Source organism: Rhinatrema bivittatum, chromosome 8, assembly GCF_901001135.1.
Source record: "Rhinatrema bivittatum chromosome 8, aRhiBiv1.1, whole genome shotgun sequence".
Classification (NCBI taxonomy): Eukaryota; Metazoa; Chordata; class Amphibia; order Gymnophiona; family Rhinatrematidae; genus Rhinatrema; species Rhinatrema bivittatum.
Genome location: NC_042622.1, coordinates 134,239,867 through 134,258,526, shown reverse-complemented (window position 1 = coordinate 134,258,526; position 18,660 = coordinate 134,239,867). Strand labels below are relative to the sequence as shown.

Here is an 18,660-nt window from a genome sequence, read left to right as displayed (position 1 = left end):
ATCACACTGTTTTAAAGCTGGAAATAACTACACCTTTTTTCCTGGCGTTAGGCTGTGTGTGATGCCTGAAATGGCCGTAACGCAATTCGTGATAAATTTAAAAATTTGCATTTTGGCTATTTCTGGACTTGGGCTTGAGAGGGGGAGGGGGGGCAGAGAAAGAGAGCAAGCCTCTGGGGAGGGCCTCACAATGTGCAACTATTTATATCTTTATAGGAGGGCCATCTAATAGGTTGAGGTGAGGTGCTGGTGGTGGTTTAGGTTTTAGGGGCCAGTTTCACATGTAGAGTGAGACATAGAAACAGCACAGTACACAGTGAAGATTTGACATCATTTGGCGTGAGGAAAGACTCACAAAGATGAAATTTCGTACTATGTTTTCTCACCCTAGTTTGATGGTACCCTGTTAATAGAGTTCACCAAGCTAGGGTGAGAGAACATAGTAGAAATATCATCTTTGAGATTTTCCTCACTCCAAATGATGTCAAATCTTCACCAAGGTGTACTGTGCTGTTCATACATCTCACTTTACATGCAAAACTGGCTTCTAAACCCTAAACCACCACCAACACCTCACCTCAACCTATTAGATGGCCCTCCTATAGAGAGATAAATACTTTATTACTATGAGAACCTTGTAGATAGTTGTTTGCTCTCGCTCTCTCTCCTTTTTCTTAACATGGGCATTATCAATGCGTTAACGCATTTTGATGAATCAAGGGGTATGTTAGGTACGTAAGTTTTCAGCTGAAAATTCACATAAATACAGGAGCTTAAATTTAGGCCTGCTATTTAGGCCTGCTATTTATTTTCCTCGATTTAAGCTCCTAAATTAGGTGCCTGGTTCTGAAAATCAGTGCTAAGGTGACCTTTTCTCTGCCCTAACTTTGGCCTCTAAATTTAGGGTCCAAATGAAACTAGGAGCCTAAATTTAGGCACACAAGCCCTAGTAAATTTACTAAAGGGCCAATTTAGGAGACTAACTCCAAAAATTATGAACTTAAGAACATAAGAAAATGCCATACTGGGTCAGACCAAGGGTCCATCAAGCCCAGCATCCTGTTTCAAACAGTGGCCAATCCAGGCCATAAGAACCTGGCAAGTACCCAAAAACTAAGTCTATTCCATGTTACCATTGCTAATAGCAGTGGCTATTCTCTAAGTGAACTTAATAGCAGGTAATGGACTTCTCCTCCAAGAACTTATCCAATCCTTTTTTAAACACCGCTATACTAACTGCACTAAACACATCCTCAGGCAACAAATTCCAGAGTTTAATTGTGCGTTGAGTAAAAAAAGAACTTTCTCCGATTAGTTTTAAATGTGCCCCATGCTAACTTCATGGAGTGCCCCCTAGTCTTTCTACTATCCGAAAGAGTAAATAACCGATTCACATCAACCCGTTCTAGACCTCTCATGATTTTAAACATCTCTATCATATCCCCCCTCAGCCGTCTCTTCTCCAAGCTGAAAAGTCCTAACCTCTTTAGTCTTTCCTCATAGGGGAGTTGTTCCAACCCCTTTATCATTTTTGTTGCCCTTCTCTGTACCTTCTCCATCGCAACTATATTTTATCCTGTTACCAGATTCTACCAAGTTCAATGTTATTTACTTACTTATTTACTTATTAACCTGCTTTTTAGTTATTAACTGGTTAACCATTTTATATACTTCTCTCAAATTAACTATTTATGTTCATTTATGTTTATTTATGTTTATGTTTCATTATGTTTTCTCAAATTAACTATGTTCAATGTAAACCGCTAAATGTTCAATGTAAACCGCTAAATGATCGTTTCCTTAGCGATAGTTATGGTTCCTTGTAAACCGGGGTGATATGTATACTATACAGGAACCCCGGTATATAAATTCTTTAAATAAATAAATAAATAAACTATATCTTTTTTGAGATGCGGCAACCAGAATTGTACACAGTATTCAAGGTGCGGTCTCACCATGGAGCGATATAGAGGCATTATGACATTTTCCGTTTTATTAACCATTCCCTTTCTAATAATTCCCAACATTCTGTTTGCTTTTTTGACTGCCGCAATACACTGAACCGACGATTTCAATGTGTTATCCACTATGACACCTAGATCTCTTTCTTGGGTTGTAGCACCTAATATGGAACCAAACATTGTGTAATTATAGCATGAGTTATTTTTCCCTATATGCATCACCTTGCACTTATCCACATTAAATTTCATCTGCCATTTGGATGCCCAATTTTCCAGTCTCACAAGGTCTTCCTGCAATTTATCACAATCTGCTTGTGATTTAACTACTCTGAACAATTTTGTGTCATCTGCAAATTTGATTATCTCACTCGTCGTATTTCTTTCCAGATCATTTATAAATATATTGAAAAGTAATGGTCCCAATACAGATACCTGAGGCACTCCACTGCCCACTGCCTTCCACTGAGAAAATTGTCCATTTAATCCTACTCTCTGTTTCTTGTCTTTTAGCCAGTTTGCAATCCACGAAAGGACATCGTCACCTATCCCATGACTTTTTACTTTTCCTAGAAGCCTCTCATGAGGAACTTTGTCAAACGCCTTCTGAAAATCCAAGTATACTACATCTACCGGTTCACCTTTATCCACATATTTATTAATTCCTTCAAAAAAGTGAAGCAGATTTGTGAGGCAAGACTTGCCTTGGGTAAAGCCATGCTGACTTTGTTCCATTAAACCATGTCTTTCTATGTGTTCTGTGATTTTGATGTTTAGAACACTTAAACCCTTTGAAAATTGGCCTCCTAATATTTTAAACACCTTTTCCTCTTCCCTCCAACCCCAAACAAATGGAAAAGTCACATATCTCTCAAATTTTGACCAGATAAAATGGGAAAAAAATTTACTCCAGTGTAAAGGTTCAGAAGGATTCCTGCTTTCCACAACGGCTTTTTTTTTTTTCTTAATGCCTCTGATGTAACATTGTAACAAATGGTTGGCGAACTGATGATGCCAGTTTCTCTGCATTGACTGTGCAGCATTTTATTCCTATGTGGTTCGCAGGGATTTAGTGGGGGTGGATCTGTGCATCCTTTTCATAATAATAGTTCTGTAATTGCATGGGAGGAATAGACCAGTCATTGGGATTTGAAAGGGGTGGGGGGGAGGGGCGCGGAGGTTTTTCTCTTTTATAGCTGGGATACTGTTAAATTGTGCAAGTATGACAACACAATCCCATGATGCCACAACACACTAATTTGCTTTTTAACTACTTAGGAACCTCAAAATATCAACTTCCAGGTTCTTGTCTCTCCTCTTCCCTATCTACCTTTTTTGAGTTTTCGATAAAGTATGTATTTGTATACTGATAAGTTAGCACTTTGCTTTATGCCTACACAAGAATTCAAAACAACATCATATTTAACAAAACTACATATAGCTGATACCGTGTAGTCTTAATTAAAGAAGCAGAGAAACCTCATACAAAAATGGCGGGCTTTATCAATGGTAGCCCAAAATGCCACATATGTAGTTGTGCAGTCACAAAATAAATTACCGACTGTCACAGTCGTATAATCATGGGTTTCTCCGCTAGAGAGTTTAAAGAACCATATTTTTTGGAATTTTAAATTTTAGTCTTTTTCAGTTCTCCAACTTAAAGGCAGTATGAATGCACTTATCGTAGCAGGAGTTGTGCAGCGGATACATCAGGCTGGCCCGATGTATCCGCACTTGGTGGCCCCTGATGAAGCTGACAGAACCGCGAGCCGTGTCGGGCCAGCCTGATGTATCCGCTGCACAACTCCTGCTACGATAAGTGCATTCATACTGCCTTTAAGTTGGAGAACTGAAAAAGACTAAAATTTAAAATTCCAAAAAATATGGTTCTTTAAACTCTCTAGCGGAGAAACCGATGATTATACGATAGTGACAGTCGGTAATTTATTTTGTGACTGCACAAGTACATATGTGGCATTTTGGGCTATCATTGATAAAGCCCGCCATTTTTGTATGAGGTTTCTCTGCTTCCTTAAGACTACACGGTATCAGCTATATGTAGTTTTGTTAAATATGATGTTGTTTTGAATTCTTGTAAGGACTGTACATCATATATATACAGTTTGATTTTTGTGTTATGCCTACACAAGCAAGGGCGTTGTAGTTTTTACTAAGGTGGATTCCAGTGAAGATTACATCATTTCTTTATGGGAATGGCAAAGGAGAATGTGCTTTCCAAAAACTACTTAAACACCTGTGTAGATTTGGTTATTAGAAATAGAGAGAAGGATCTTTTATGTTGTAGTTCTCAATAAACTATTGTTAATGCTGCTGTTTTACATCCTTGGCCAGTGGTTCTCCATCCTGGGAGTTTTTGTTTACCTCTGGTGGCCCTCTGCTTGCTCAGTGTGTTCTGTCCAGGCTGTTTCCTACAGCGGACTCATGATATAATTGGTCTGTAAATCTGCCCAGGAGGCCACCATTGTCTGATGGGCCTAAAGTCAGGAAAATGGCCTGTGAGCCCCCAGACCACCACCACCTGACTAGGTTTGAAGCAACTTCGGGTTGGTGATCAGGGGCCCCTGACAAGTAGGAAAGTAATTTTTACTGGCAGCATGGTTGCTTTAATTGGCAAAATGTGGAGGAAAATGAACCACTTTGGCTATGTTTAGACAACATTGCATAAAGGCAGTGCTGTAAAGAAATGTGTGATGTAACACTTCACCTGTTCAGAGTCTGTATACAAAGGTTTTTGGTTGTAGTTGCAAAAATGAACAATCTTGAATAAATAGGGAACTGGATTAGCCTTTGCTGAGCTTATAGAAGCATGTATATTGGTGTGACAGTAGGGACCTTAGTTTGAGCTGTAATTAACACTTAAGAGCATGCCACACTGGGTCAGACCAAAGGTCCATCAAGCCCAGTATCCTATTTCCAAAAAGTACTTGACAGGATCCCAAAAGCTCGATTAGATTCCAGGCTGATTATCCCAGGGATAAGCTTTGGATTTTCACATGTTCATTTTAATGGTTTATGGACTTTTCCTCCAGGAACTTGTCCAAACTTTTTTTTTTTTTTAAATGCAGCTACACTAACAACTTTCACCACATTCTCTGGCAATGAATTCCGAAGCTTAATTATTTGGTGAATAAAAAAATATTTTCTCTTATTAGTTTTAAATATACAACTTCGTAACTTCATTGTGTGTCCCCTGTCTGTACTTTTTGAAAGAGTAAACAACCGATTCATGTTTACTTGTTCCATTCCACTCATTATTTTATAGATTTCCATCATATCTCCCCTCAACCAACTCTTCTCCAAGCTGAAGAGTCCTAACCTCTTTAGCCTTTCCTCACAGGAATTTCCATCCCCTTTATTATATTGATCAGCCTTTTCTGTACCTTTTCTAATTCTGCTTGCTTTTTTGAGATGCTGTGACCAGAACTGCACACAGTACTCAAGATGAGGTCGCATTGTGGAGTGATACATAGGCATTATGATTTTCTCTGTTTTACTCTCCATTCCTTTCCTAATAATCCCTAGCATTCAATTTGCTTTCTGGTTGCTGCTGCACACTGAGCAGAAGATTTCAATGTATTGTCAACAGTGATGCCTAGATCCTTTTCCTGAATGTTGACTTCTAAAGTGGAACCTTGCATTGTGTAGCTATTATTTGGGTTACTCTTCCTTAAGAGCATTGCTTTGCACTTGTCCACATTAAATTTAATTTGCCATTTGTATTCCCATTCTACCGGTTTAATAAGGTTCTATTACAATTTCTCTCAATTCTCTTAGGTTTTAACAAATTTGATAACCTCACTCGTTACAATTTCCAGGTCATTTATGAATATATTAAAAAGCAGTAGTGCCAGAACAGATCTCTGGGGCACTCCACTATTCACCTTTCTCCAGTGAGAAAATTTACCTTTTAGCCCTATTTTCTATCTTTTAATCAGTTCCCAACCCAAAATAGGACACTGCCCTCTATCCTATGATTTTTTTTAATTTGCCAAGAAGACTCTCATGAGAGACTGTCAAATGCTTTCTGGAAATCCAGATACACTATATCAACTGGCTTACCTTTATCCACGTTTTACACCCTCAGAAAAAAAAGTAGCAGATTGGTGAGGCAAGACTTCCCTTGGCTAAATCCATGTTAGCTCTGTTCCATTAAACTGATCAGTAACTTTGTTCTTTATGATAATTTCTACCATTTTACCTGGCACAGACATCAGACTCACTGGACTGTAGTTTCCTGGATCCCTTTTTAAAAAGTGATGTTACATTGGCAATCCTCCAGTCTTCTGGTACCATAGACTATTTTAATGATAGTTTACAAATTTCCAATAGCAGGTCCGCAGTTTCATTGTTCAGTTCTTCAGTATTGTGCGATGTATACCATCTGGTCCAGGTGATTTGCTATTCTTTAGTTGGTCAATTTGCCCTATTATATCTTCAGTTCCTCTGAATCATCACCTTTGGGTGACTCTCTTAGATCTTCGTCAGTGAAGACTGAAGCAAAGAATTAATTTAGTCTGTCTGCTATGGCTTTGTGTAAGTGACCCCTTTACCACTTAATCTTCTAATGGTCCAATTGACTCCCTCATAGGCTTTTGCTTTGAATGTAACAAAGTTTTTTTATTAGGAGTTTTTGCTTCCATGGCAAGCTTCTTTTCAAATTATCTTTGCCTTCCATATCAATGCTTTGCATCTGACTTGCCAGTGATTATGCTGTTTTGTGTTTTTCTTCATTCAGATCCCCTTTCCATTTTTTGAAAGATGTTTTTAGCTATTTTAATCTCTCTCGCCTCACCTTTTACTCTGTTAGCCTTCCTTCCACCTTTTCTAATACATGGAATACATCTGGCCTTGGCTTCCAAGATGGTCTTTTTAAACAGTCCATGCCAGATGTAAATTTTAACCTTTGCAGCTGCTCCTTTCATTTTTTTTTTCATAACCATTTCCCTCATTTTATCAGTCACCCCTCTGAAAGTTAAACGTTGTCTGAGTAGATTATAGTGTCCTCCTTCCAATTAAATCATATTTGATCCTGTTGTGATCACTGTTGCCCAGTGGCTTGAACACTTACCTCTCGCATAAAATCCTGTGTTCCACTAAGGACTAGGTCTAAAATAGTTTCCCTTCTTATTGGTTCTAGTATGTTCTTGCACCAGCTGCTCCATGAAGCAGTCCTTAATTCCATCTAGTATGTCCTAATGTGACATTCACACAGTCTGTACTGGGGTAATTGAAATTACCCATTATTACTGTGCTGCTGATTTTGTTAACTTCCCTAATTTCTTTTAGCATTTCATTGTCTGTCTGTCTGTTCATTCTGGCCAGGTGGACAGCAATACACCCTCACTACTATTTTATTCCTTTTTCACCTGGAATTTCTATCCATAAAGATTCAACATTGCATTTAGTTTCCTGCAGAACTTTTATCCTATTTGACTCAGTGCTCTCTCTAACATATAGTGCCACCCTCCACCAATTTGATCCATCCTATCATTTTGATATAATTTGTACCCTGGTATCACAGTGTCCCATTGGTTATCCTCCTTTCACCAGGTCTCTGAGATGCCAGTTATATCTACCTCTTCATTCAGTGCTATTTACTCTTAACTCTCCCATCTTTTATTTTTTTAAACTTCTAGCATTTATGTTCAGACATTTCAAAGTACAGTATGTTTTTTGTTTGTATTAACCACCTGCACATCAGTTCACAAGGGTAATATGAAATCTTTCTGCTCTGTCTGCTGTTTACTTTAAGGAACCTGGGCCACTTTAGTATTTATTGCAACCTCTCTACTGGGATGCCCTAACTTTCCTGTTTTGTTAGTATCCTTCAAAGATACATTATTCTGAACCATGTGCTTCTCAGCAACCGTGTGCTTTCTTCCATCACCTAGTTTCAAAGCTGCGCTGTCTCCTTTTTAAAGGTTAGTGAGAGTAGCCTAGTTCCACTCTGGTTAAGTTGGAGCCCATCCTTTTGGAAAAGGACCCCTTTCCCCAAAATGATGCCCAATTCCTAACAAACCTAAAACCACCTTCCCTGCATAATTGTCTCATCCATGCAATGAGACTTTGGAGCACTGCCTGCTTCTGGGGTCTTGCATGTGTAATGGGGAACATTTCTGAGGATGCTACCCTGGAGGTTCTGGAGTTCAGCTTTCTACCGAAAATCCTAAATTTGGCTCCAGAGCCTCCCTCCTGAACTTTCCTGCATCATTAGTACCCACATGTACCGAGATAGCCAGCTTCTTCCCAGCACTATGTAAAATCCTATCTTTAGGCATGAAGTCTGCCACCTTCACACCAGGCAGGCACATTACCAAGCAATCCTTACAACCACCAGGCACCCAGCTATTTACATTCCTAATAATCAAATCACCAACTACCATAGCTGACCTTAACCCCTCCTGGGCACGTGCCCCTGCAAACATATCCTTGGTGCAAGAAGATATTACATCACCTTGATGGCAGGTCCTAGCTTCAGGACTGCTTCCAGCCTCACCAAGGTAATGCTCTCCTTCCAGGTGATCTTTCTTCTCCAAGGCAGCACAGGGGCTACCTTGAAGTTCTCTTCTATATACTTCTGTCTCCCTTAGCTCCTCCAGGTCTGCCACTCTAGCCTCCAGAGATTGGATTTGTTCATGGAGGGCTAGGAGTTTATTGCACCTTGCTCACATTTTTCATTGCACTTGGTTTGTGATATCCATTTTTTTTTATAGTTATTGTATATATTCTGCACCTTTTCCATATGGTTAGTCATGAGAACCAATTGTACATGTGACATTCTGGTCAGAATTCTAATTGAGGGATTGGGAATGAGGTTACAGCTGCTGCTATCAGCATTACTAGTTCTGTGCTCTATAAATCATTGGAACATGCATTCAGGGTCAGAAAAAAATGTTCTTATGCTCTTGTTTTGAAGTTATTTTAAAGCTAAGTGATTATGATGAGATGTTGGTCAGATGAACTGCCACTAAGCAGCAATTTGTCAGTGTTGCTGGATTAAAGTTCCCCAAAGACTCACTGTCAGGGGTGGGGACAGGGACAAGAAGGGGTAGAGGAATATGTGTAACAGACAAATGTAAACGATTACGGGAGAAGGTCACTAGCAAGTGTATGTATTGCCTTTTAAGCCTAGCCCATGTAAGCATTACCTCCTCGGACATTTCTGACCTCTGTGGCAATGCAAATCACCAATGACTTCTTTTCGGGATATGTGGTTTTTCTGTTTAGGCCTGGGGGAGGAATTTTTGTTTTCAAACACGAAAAGGGAATTGACTGGAATAGTTTAAACAACTTTCTTCTCTTTGCTTTTGTACATTTTCCTTATCTATGACTGAAACTTAATAAATTCCAAAGTATTTTTATGGAAAACTGTTAAAGGCTTTTTATTGCAATTCTGGTAAGTCCAAGGTTGTTGGGCTCAAGTAACTAGGAGAAGGGACCAGGTTTGCAGATGTGAAATATTTGGGTGGTTGGAAGAGGACAGGTTACCCTGATGATGCGAGCAGTTTGCTGCAGTGCTTAGAACACGGGGTCCACAGACCCCTAATGGTCTGTCAGCCATTCACTTCATCTCTCTGGCAGTGGCGTAGCTAAGGGTGGGCCTGGGTGGGCAGTGGCCCACCCATTTTCCATTCAGGCCCACCCAAAATTTTTGTGCAAGACACTGCAGCCAATAAAAAGCAGGCAGCATAGACAGAGAGCAGCACCCAAGGGAGAAAAAAATTAATAAGACTGCGCTAACAGACCATGTCAAGAGTCAGGCAATCGGCGGCACTTCGGCAATCTGTAGGAGCGTGGTGCACTGAACGCAAAACCGCTAAACTCGCAAATGGAGCAATTTCAGGCTTTGAGCGGCCATGACTGCACTGCCCAAGAGGAGTCTGTGCGCACCGTGCCAGACGCACGTTCACGTTGCCGAGGTCAGAGGGTGAGGTGTCCGAGGCAGGTAAGGCGCAGGCACGCAGCACTCTGTGGGTCTTACTTGTGCTCCTCACACTTCTCAGGAGAGGAGGTAAGCTTTATTATTCAGCAGGGCTGGCACTAGTGAAAGAGGTAACCTTTCTGAAACTGGATGGAGGAGAGGGAAAAGAATGAGGGGAGGGGGGAGGAAGGGAAAGAGGCCGGAGATGTGCTGGGGACTGGGGAGGGGGCTTGAGTGTGAGGAGGAGGCTGGAGATGGGCTTGGAGGGGGAGGGGGGAATGAATGTGAAGGGGCAAGAGATTAGCTGGGAGGTGAGGGGACAGAGCTGGGCTGGGGCTTGAGTGCGAGGAGGAGGCTGGAGATGGGCTTCAAGGAGGGGGGGGGATGAGTGTGAAGGGGCAAGAGGGGCTGGGAGGGGAAATGAGTTGGAGGGGGGACAGAGAGCTAGGCTTGGAGGAGGATATATGAAAAATATGAATTCCATGGCTCAGAGTTTTAGTGCCCACCCATGTTAACCTTGGGCCCAGCCAAAAATTCATTTCTGGCTATGCCACTGCTCTGTGGCATTCACCTTGATGTTAAATAACTTTGTATAGGGTACTAAATGATGCACAGAAGAACAGTAGTTTTAAAGCAAAAGAATTTGAACAAAACTGTATGAAGGCACGCTAAAGGTCACACTTTCATAGTGATTGTAGTGCCTGTAAAAATTTGTTAGCCATATGGTACAATATTTCAATTTTTTTACTTAAATTTTTTATAAATCAAAGTGATGTACACAATATGGTTTAGCTGCAGCTTGCATCCAAACAGGGTAAAAAGATTCAATGAACCCCTCTGTCAGGGATGCCTTTGATTTGTGAGCTTGAGAAGAAGGTAGATGGATATTCAGGACATCCTTTTGGTCACTGTAGATATAAAGGTCTTGGAGACAACATTTCACAAGAAGAGAATTTAGTCATTTTTCAGAAAGCCAGAAGCATTTTTTGGGTAGGATACATGCGGCCTTAGCTTTGATTCTATTTGATAGGGTCTTGAATTTGCAGGGCTCAAAACACAGTCAAACATCTGGAGCTAGCCCTGGAATGATGCAGCCATCCTTATGCCCTGGGCCTGTTACTTGAAACATTTTTATTAATTTCGGAATATACAATGAAAACTAACAACAATCCAGAAGGGTTGGATTTCTAAACCTTATCTGGACCCACTGTTAAACGGTGCATGTAAGTATATTCTCACTGACTCTATAGCAATTCTGTTGCCTCATTTGTAAACAGTAATGGCCTCTGACAGTTGGCACTGGGAGTGGAGATGGTAGCAGCAGGACTGTCGTGGGAACAGTGAGTGCACATGCACGTGCTATTTCAGTGTTACTAATGTCGCATAGAAATATGCATTAGGTGCCAAACTAGGTGTTCAAGACGTGTCACCGTGTTAACACTACTTGGTAAATAGAACCCTAAACATGACATTTTTTGTTGTTGCTTCTTTTAGCTGGTGCCTAGAAAAACTTGCTGACTTGAACATTTTGGAGCCTTGCTAGGACACCATACAATGATGGTAGGCTCAAAAAGAAATTACCAAGGGGGACATTACTAAAATTAATAATCATACCCAAAGCAGGGTAACAGTAAATGACTGCAGAAAGACCAGATTGGATGGACAATCTGCCTAGCTGCAATTTTTCCACTTCAGGTAGATAAGTATTTCCTATACCGAATGCAAATTCAACTGTCCCACCCCCATTTCTTTTTATCTGAATTTTCAATCCACTTTTTTTTTTTTTTTTTGCCACTGCCCTTCCTATCCGTGCCAAGCACTGGCCATTACCATTTCCACTGGTGCGCCATTTCAGGCCTTATCTTCCTTGGTGATTCTTACAAGACCACTACTAAATCCAACACTCGGCTCCCCTTCCATCCTATTAATATTTACAGTACAGTATGGTACAGTGACCAAAGCCTTTGTCCAAAACACTCTGCCTTCTCGAGGCTCATTGAAGTTTGTGTTTTAACTGTGCTCACTGCATGCAGATTACCCTGGTGCTTTCTTGAAAGTCCGAGGCAGGCATGCCACAGCTGTTGGTGTTGCTACTGCTCCATGCATGCAGCCTCAATTCCTTTGTGGAAACCCAGACGCATGATGCTAGAAAAAGACCAATGAAGTCTTGCCCCAGCTGTTTAGTTTATAATCACCACTCCACGCTTGTTCCCTCGGTGCCTTCCTGGAAGCTTGCTGTAATCATATTGGTACTGCTACAGTTGTAACCATGCCTCTGTGCAGGTTATCCCTTGGTTCCCCCAATGGCCGGTGGTGCCATTAGGTGTCATGCTTCACTTATCCCTTCACTTTTTTTTTTTTTTTGTAAGTAAAGGATCCTTAATGTTTTAGCTTCCACCTCCCTTTCTGGAAGGGCATTCATCACCTTTTCCGTGAAAAAGATATTTCTTGATTTCCTTGAGTCCATTTGCCTGGAGTTTCGTATCATGATCTCTAGTTCATAAAACTTCCTTTCCATTGAGAAAGATTTCACTTGTGCATTATCATCATATCCACCTTAGCTTTTCTCTTTTAAGGTCTTATACATATTTAAGTCATTAAGTCGCAGACGGCTTTTGGTGCAGAGTAGACTAGGCAGCAGGTTGATTGCTTTTCTTTGGACCACCACTGGCCCAGGTCTGCCCAAACCTGTTGTAGGGACCTTGGGATATCAGGATATCCCCAATGATTGATAAATTTGCACATTATGAAGACAGCATATGAAAATTTCTCATGCATGTTCATTGTGGACATCCTGAAAAATGGACTGGCTGTGGGGTCGCCAGGACAGGTGTGGGAAGAACTACTCTAACCTATCTGTATTCTTTACTATGCTAGAAACTTGCTGCTGTAGCTCTCCATTTGTCTCTGGGGTTAGCTGCAGGAACCGTCTCTTGTGTTTATGCTGCTGCCTCAACAGTGAAAAAACTGATAAGTGCAAGCTTCCTATTGGACTAACGAGCTACAGCAGCACACAAGTGGCAATCCCCTGGTGTTTCATGCAGTGCCAGATCTGTCCTTTGTGTAGTGCAGGAGTGGCCAACTCTAGTCCGACAGTCACAAACAGGCCATGTTTTCAGGATACCCACAATGAATAGGCACAAGAAACTTGCATGCACTGCCTCCACTGAATGCAAATTCTCATGCATATTCACTGTGCAGATGCTGAAAACTGGGCCCGTTTATGGCTCTCGAGAACCGGAGTTGGTCCCCCCTGTTCTAGTGGATACTATGCTCAGTAGGTCAGTATCCACACGGCAGGGAAAAGCTGGCAGAATATATAGACCCTCTGTTTACCTTGGAATGCTGCATGCACGGTCTGGCCAGACATGGACTGTATGGAAGGAGGAGCAGAGAAAGGTGGCTGGAGTGGGGCTCCTTATCCCACTAGCTCCTGCTACTATGGCAAACATTACCAGCGCTGGATAGTGTAGTAGAGAGGGGGATGCCTAAACAGTACAGATGTCCTTTTTGATTGTGCTGGAAAGCAAGACCAAGATTCCACATCTGGAGAGTGTGGTGCTATTAGGACTGGCCCCAGCCCTATATCTTATAAGTACTTAGTGCTACCTCTGCAGGAAACAGACCCAACGTGCATTCATATAGAGTCCCACTCTTTTCTTAATGGAATCAGCAGAATTTATACTCATACAGAACTATTTTTAGTTTATTTTTATCAACAAAAAGTGGACATAGTTGAGGAAGGGCCCATTGTGGCTCCTGATTAAGTTTTAAAAAGCTTTGGGTCACAGCTTCTTTTCAAAACACACATAAGGGCTGATGCAATACAGTGCGCTCAGCCGAGAGAGAGAAGGGGATTAGTACCTCCACAATGCGTGGCAAAACTAATGCCGATCATTATATGCAAATGCATGTTGATAAGGCTATTAGTTACTCACTGAAAGGCAAAAAATAAAAGATGCATCCAAAATGCCGTTTTGCGCTCAGAAATTACCGTAACTCCTGCCTAGAGCAGGCGTTAATTTCGGAGCACTCCCAAAAGTTGTACAGAAAAGAAGAAAACACTGCTTTTCTGAATATCCTCCTACTTACTACTGCTGCGATATAAAGTAGGAGGAACTAAAGATTAAAAAAAAAAAAAAATTTGCTGGTGGTCAGGTTCGGGAAACAGATGCTCAGTTAACAATCACCTGGTTCCCGAATGTGTGGCTGTGTGCCGATTAGGAAAACTGGCTCCCCTCTGTTGTAACCCACAGTAAGGGAACACATCATCTTGGGATGTTTGTTTTTTTTAAATTAAGTTAGGGCTATTTAATATATTTACATTTTATTTTTTTTTGTGGTGGTGGGGGGGGGGAGGTAGCTTGCTATAAGAATCCCATATATTGAAATACTTTGCTGAGCCATGATAGCTGTCATCTAAGCCATTTGAAACCATCTTTTTTGGTGGGGGTAGTTTTTCAAGCTCCAATGCGGCGATTGTAACAGATTTATTTATTTAAGATTTATATGCTGGACACATTCAGGTAGCTTAAAGTATATCACAGGTAAAACATGCACAAATAAGACAAACAAGTTACAATAAGATTAAAAATAAGACTGAACAAAGACTGTTGCTAAACCCATGCTAAGGAAAATTAGGGTAGCTTTATTCAGGAGGGGCACGAGTGGGCTTGTGGAAGGCTTGAGAGAAAAGAAATGTCTTTAATGCCTTCTTAAAAGTCTTGGGACAGATCACTGCTCAGGAAGTGAATTCCCGAAGACTGTTCTCTTTCAGGTTATATCAAGCCGGGCCAACCTTCACAGCAGAAATGTCCAACAAATTTTTGTTTGCTGACTGGAGATGCTGCAGTGGTTTATATACGTACAGGCGAGAGCTATGCCAGGTTACAGCCTCCTTGTTTAACAGATTATGAACCAGGATTAGGATCTTATATTGAATGAGTCAGTTTAAGTTCGGCAGTAGGGATGTACAGAGGGATGCCATTCGTTGCATTTGGCCGTATGGCGCCCCGATCCGTTAATACATCCATTTCGATTCGTTCCCCCGCTAAAATTAACTACAACCCCCCCCTCCTGACGCTCCCCCCCCCAAGACTTACCAAAACTCCCTGGTGGTCCAGCGGGGGGTCTGGGAGCCATCCCCTGCACTCACATCCTCGGTGCTGGTTTCAAAATGGTGCCAATAGCCTTTGACCTACTATGTCACAGGGGCTACCTGTGCCATTGGTCAGCCCCTGTCACATGGCCATCGGTGCCATCTTGTGCTCCTACCATGTGACAGGGGCTGACCAATGGCACCGGTAGCCCCTGTGACATAGTAGGTCAAAGGCCATTGGCGCCATTTTGAAACCAGCACCGAGGGTGTGAGTGCAGGGGATGGCTCCCGGACCCCGCCGCTGGAACCACCAGGGAGTTTTGGTAAGTCTTGGGGGGGTTGTTTAAATTTGTTTTTTTTAGGCGGCTGAATAATTCGGCAAAGATTCATGTATTCGTGGGGAATCTTGATACGTTTCGCTTCCCCACGAATACAACTAATATGGCCACATCCGTTGCGGATTGCCAACACGTAGGGACCGAATGCACACCCCTAGTCAGCAGTTCATGAGCCTGTTCGTAGTCTGGCTGCAGAGTTTTGAGCTACTTGCAGAGTCCAAATGCAGTTGGCTAGCAGACTATGGGTACAGTAAGTTGCAATAGTCTAGAAAACTTAACAAGGGATTGCAAAATGGAACAGAACTGTTGTGGCTCGAGGAGGGGTTTCAGTTGTCTTAGTAGGCGCACATTTGTAAAATGAAGATTTCATGACTGCATTGAGTCAAACATCTCGTTGTAAAATCAGATCAATCAACAAACCCACTTTCTTTCTTTTTTTTTTTTTTTTTTAAGCAATTGGTAAGCAAAGACCCTGGAAATTGAAAGTAGTTGGAACTTCAGAAGGGTGGACTGGGTAGTTATAAGAATCTAAATTTCTGTTTTGGAAACATTCAGTTGCAATCTGTTGTGTGTAAACCAGCATTTCACAGGGTTCAGGCATAATGAAATCAAAGTGTCAGAGCGGGAGGCATTTTAAGCAGTGCGAGCAGATATCTTAGTAGGAGGGTAAGTTTGTAACAGCCTGCATAATAGTAGAGTCTGTGTGTATGTTGTATGCACGACCTTTACTACTTTCAAATCTAGCTTACATGTGTAAGTTTCCTTTGAAAATCCTTGCATAATTGGCCAAGTATGTATGCATATTATTTTGCACAGTTACACCTGCTCTAAGCAGGATGTCATGCAGAGCTGCTGCTAGGGCATTTGGCACACTGCCAAAAATTGTTGATAGCACCCACCTCCACTGATCCCTATACCCTGGTTGTGGAAGGGAGGAGGAGTGCACAAGCTTTCTCTACAAGTGAGGGGAGGTAGAGTCCCTCCTCTCCCAGCATCCACCCTCCCCCCGCCTCTTACCCCTCCCTTGACATCCTCCTTTCCTTCTCTTCATCCGCTGGTATTCTATCCCATTCATATTGCAGCTGTCAGGCACTTCACTGTAGATTACATGCAGATACTGTAGGTATTTCCCTATTACAGTCTGATTGTACTCAAGGCAAGGGAGGATGAAGTGACTTGCCCAAGGTCACAAGCAGCAGGATTTTAATCCTGGCTTCCCTAGTTTAAACACTGCTGCTCTTCTACTCTTCACCGCCTCTTACTTTCCACATCCCTTGCATCCACTCCTGTCTTAATCCCTACACCCCCCCCCCCCCCCCCCCCCCCCAATTCCTCAGTATCCTCTTGTGGCTTTCAACCTTTCCTCATGCCCAGTATCTGCTTCTTGTCTCTCCTCACTCTGCCCCACTACTACGACAGCATCTGCCTGTTTCTCCTTCCTCCTCCCCCACGCAAAATACCTATTTGGCAGCAGCAATGCTGCTACAGCTCCTCCGCATCAATAACCAGCCCTGTGTTCATGTCAAAAACACAAGGGCTGGCACTGGTTCTAGGCTGATCTCTCAAAGCACAAGATCCGCATACAGGCCTGTGAGTTTTGAATATGCGTGCAGGATCAGACCAGATGGTAAGGAACAGTGATGGTAGTGGCTGCCACTGCTCCACCTGGACTGGATCCTGCAGTAGCTTAGTTGTAGGATGTAGGGCTGTTTTAGGAACTCTGTTCAGCTGTGCGAGCATGCGGTACAGGGTTGGTGGTGACCCTGGACTGGCAGCAGACCTGGAGTTAGGCATAGACAGCTGCCTCCCAATACTTTCGGGCATTGCAAATGTTGCCACCATTTTCCAGGCCCTGTCCGATCCATGCTACAGCAAGAACTTCTGCTAAATGGTAAGTGGGGCCGTTAAAGTGGCATTTGCCCTCCCACCGCAGACTTGTAACGTCCCATTGCTAGCACAGGTTCCCCTGGTAACAGGAAACCTAGGCTGTAGCAAGTGTGCAGCACCATCCGCTGTAAGTGTACATGCACGAGGGTAAAGGCCCTGTTTAAGTGAGGGGAAGTTCTTGGGGCAATGCTAAATAGGACCTGGGAGATGAAGAAAAAAGAATCAGCAGAGCCAGACCGAAAGTGATGTGCGGAAGAGAGGAAGATTTGAGCAGTGGGCATCCAAATTCTAAGTCCAGCCCTGGCTGGCAGTGGGATTTGTTGCATGGGGCCCTTGGTGAGTGAGCTGCTCACCCCTACCCAAAGCCCACTCCACTTAGTTGTATACTTTTTAAAATAAGTACTCCACTCCCTAGCATGCTTCACCTCCGTGCGTGCAAAAGTACAGGTGCAGTCAGGTTATGTTGTAAATCACTTTGAGATTTTTATCAATAAGGCGATGGATAAATAATTTTAAACAAATAACTTCAAAAGTTGCAGCAATGGCCTGGTGTGTCGCCTGCATAAGCATGCATGAAACAGCTCGATGGCTAGCACATAGAGTTGTCCCACAGGAGCCACCCTTGACATACTGGCTGCCTGAAAGTCAGGGGTGTAGCTAAGCACCAGTTCACTTTCTGAAGGCATGCCCTGCTCATGTAGTGGAGGTGGAGAAAATCCATGAAATGGGGGCCAAACCCAAATTTCCTCAGGATTCCTATGAGATAACCACAATTCACCCTATTGAATGCTTTCTCCCTCTTGAGTCACAAAAAAAAAAGCCATTGCCCTGACAGGCCAGGCCTGCTAGCTAAATCTATTAAGTCCCAGACCAAAGAAACATTATCAAAAATAGTCTGGCCTGGAGCATGTAGGTCTGGTCTGAGTGGATCAGCTCTGCCAGCAGGGAGATTGGGTGACATTTCTGTATGTCCCCCGGGTCTCCCCCCTTGTGTAGTGATGCAAGGGTAAGCCATGCCTTCCTTCACCTAGGTCACCCGCCCTACCGGGTGTCGATGTTTCTCGGTTGAGGGCACTGGCGGTCTCCAGCTATAGCCAATTCAACCAGTTCAATTTAATCAAGTTAATCAAGTTATGAGATTATTCAAGTTATTAAAGTTAGTCAGTCACACATATATCCACAATGCTTTTCGAGGAGAATACTGAAGAGCTGCACTTCCTGCAGGGGTATATGTACTAGGGGCTGACATCAGATTGAAATCTGATCCGCCTCCAACTGCTATCAGGAGTACACTATACCCCATTGGTCCTGAGTCCATCTGCTACACGCTAGGAAAGCCTTATGCTCACCTTTGATGCAGAGAGTAATGTTGGAGTTGCATCAACGGCAGGGGGTGGTAGGAAATTTGAATCTAACAGTTACCAACAAGGGCCCTGA

At 42.5% G+C, this 18,660-nt stretch overlaps 1 long non-coding RNA gene across 1 annotated transcript in view; it reads right to left on the bottom strand.

The window, feature by feature from the left end:
• Nucleotides 1-18,660, bottom strand: part of LOC115097996 — a 29,887-nt gene that overhangs the window by 475 nt on the left and 10,752 nt on the right. The window lies entirely within an intron of this gene.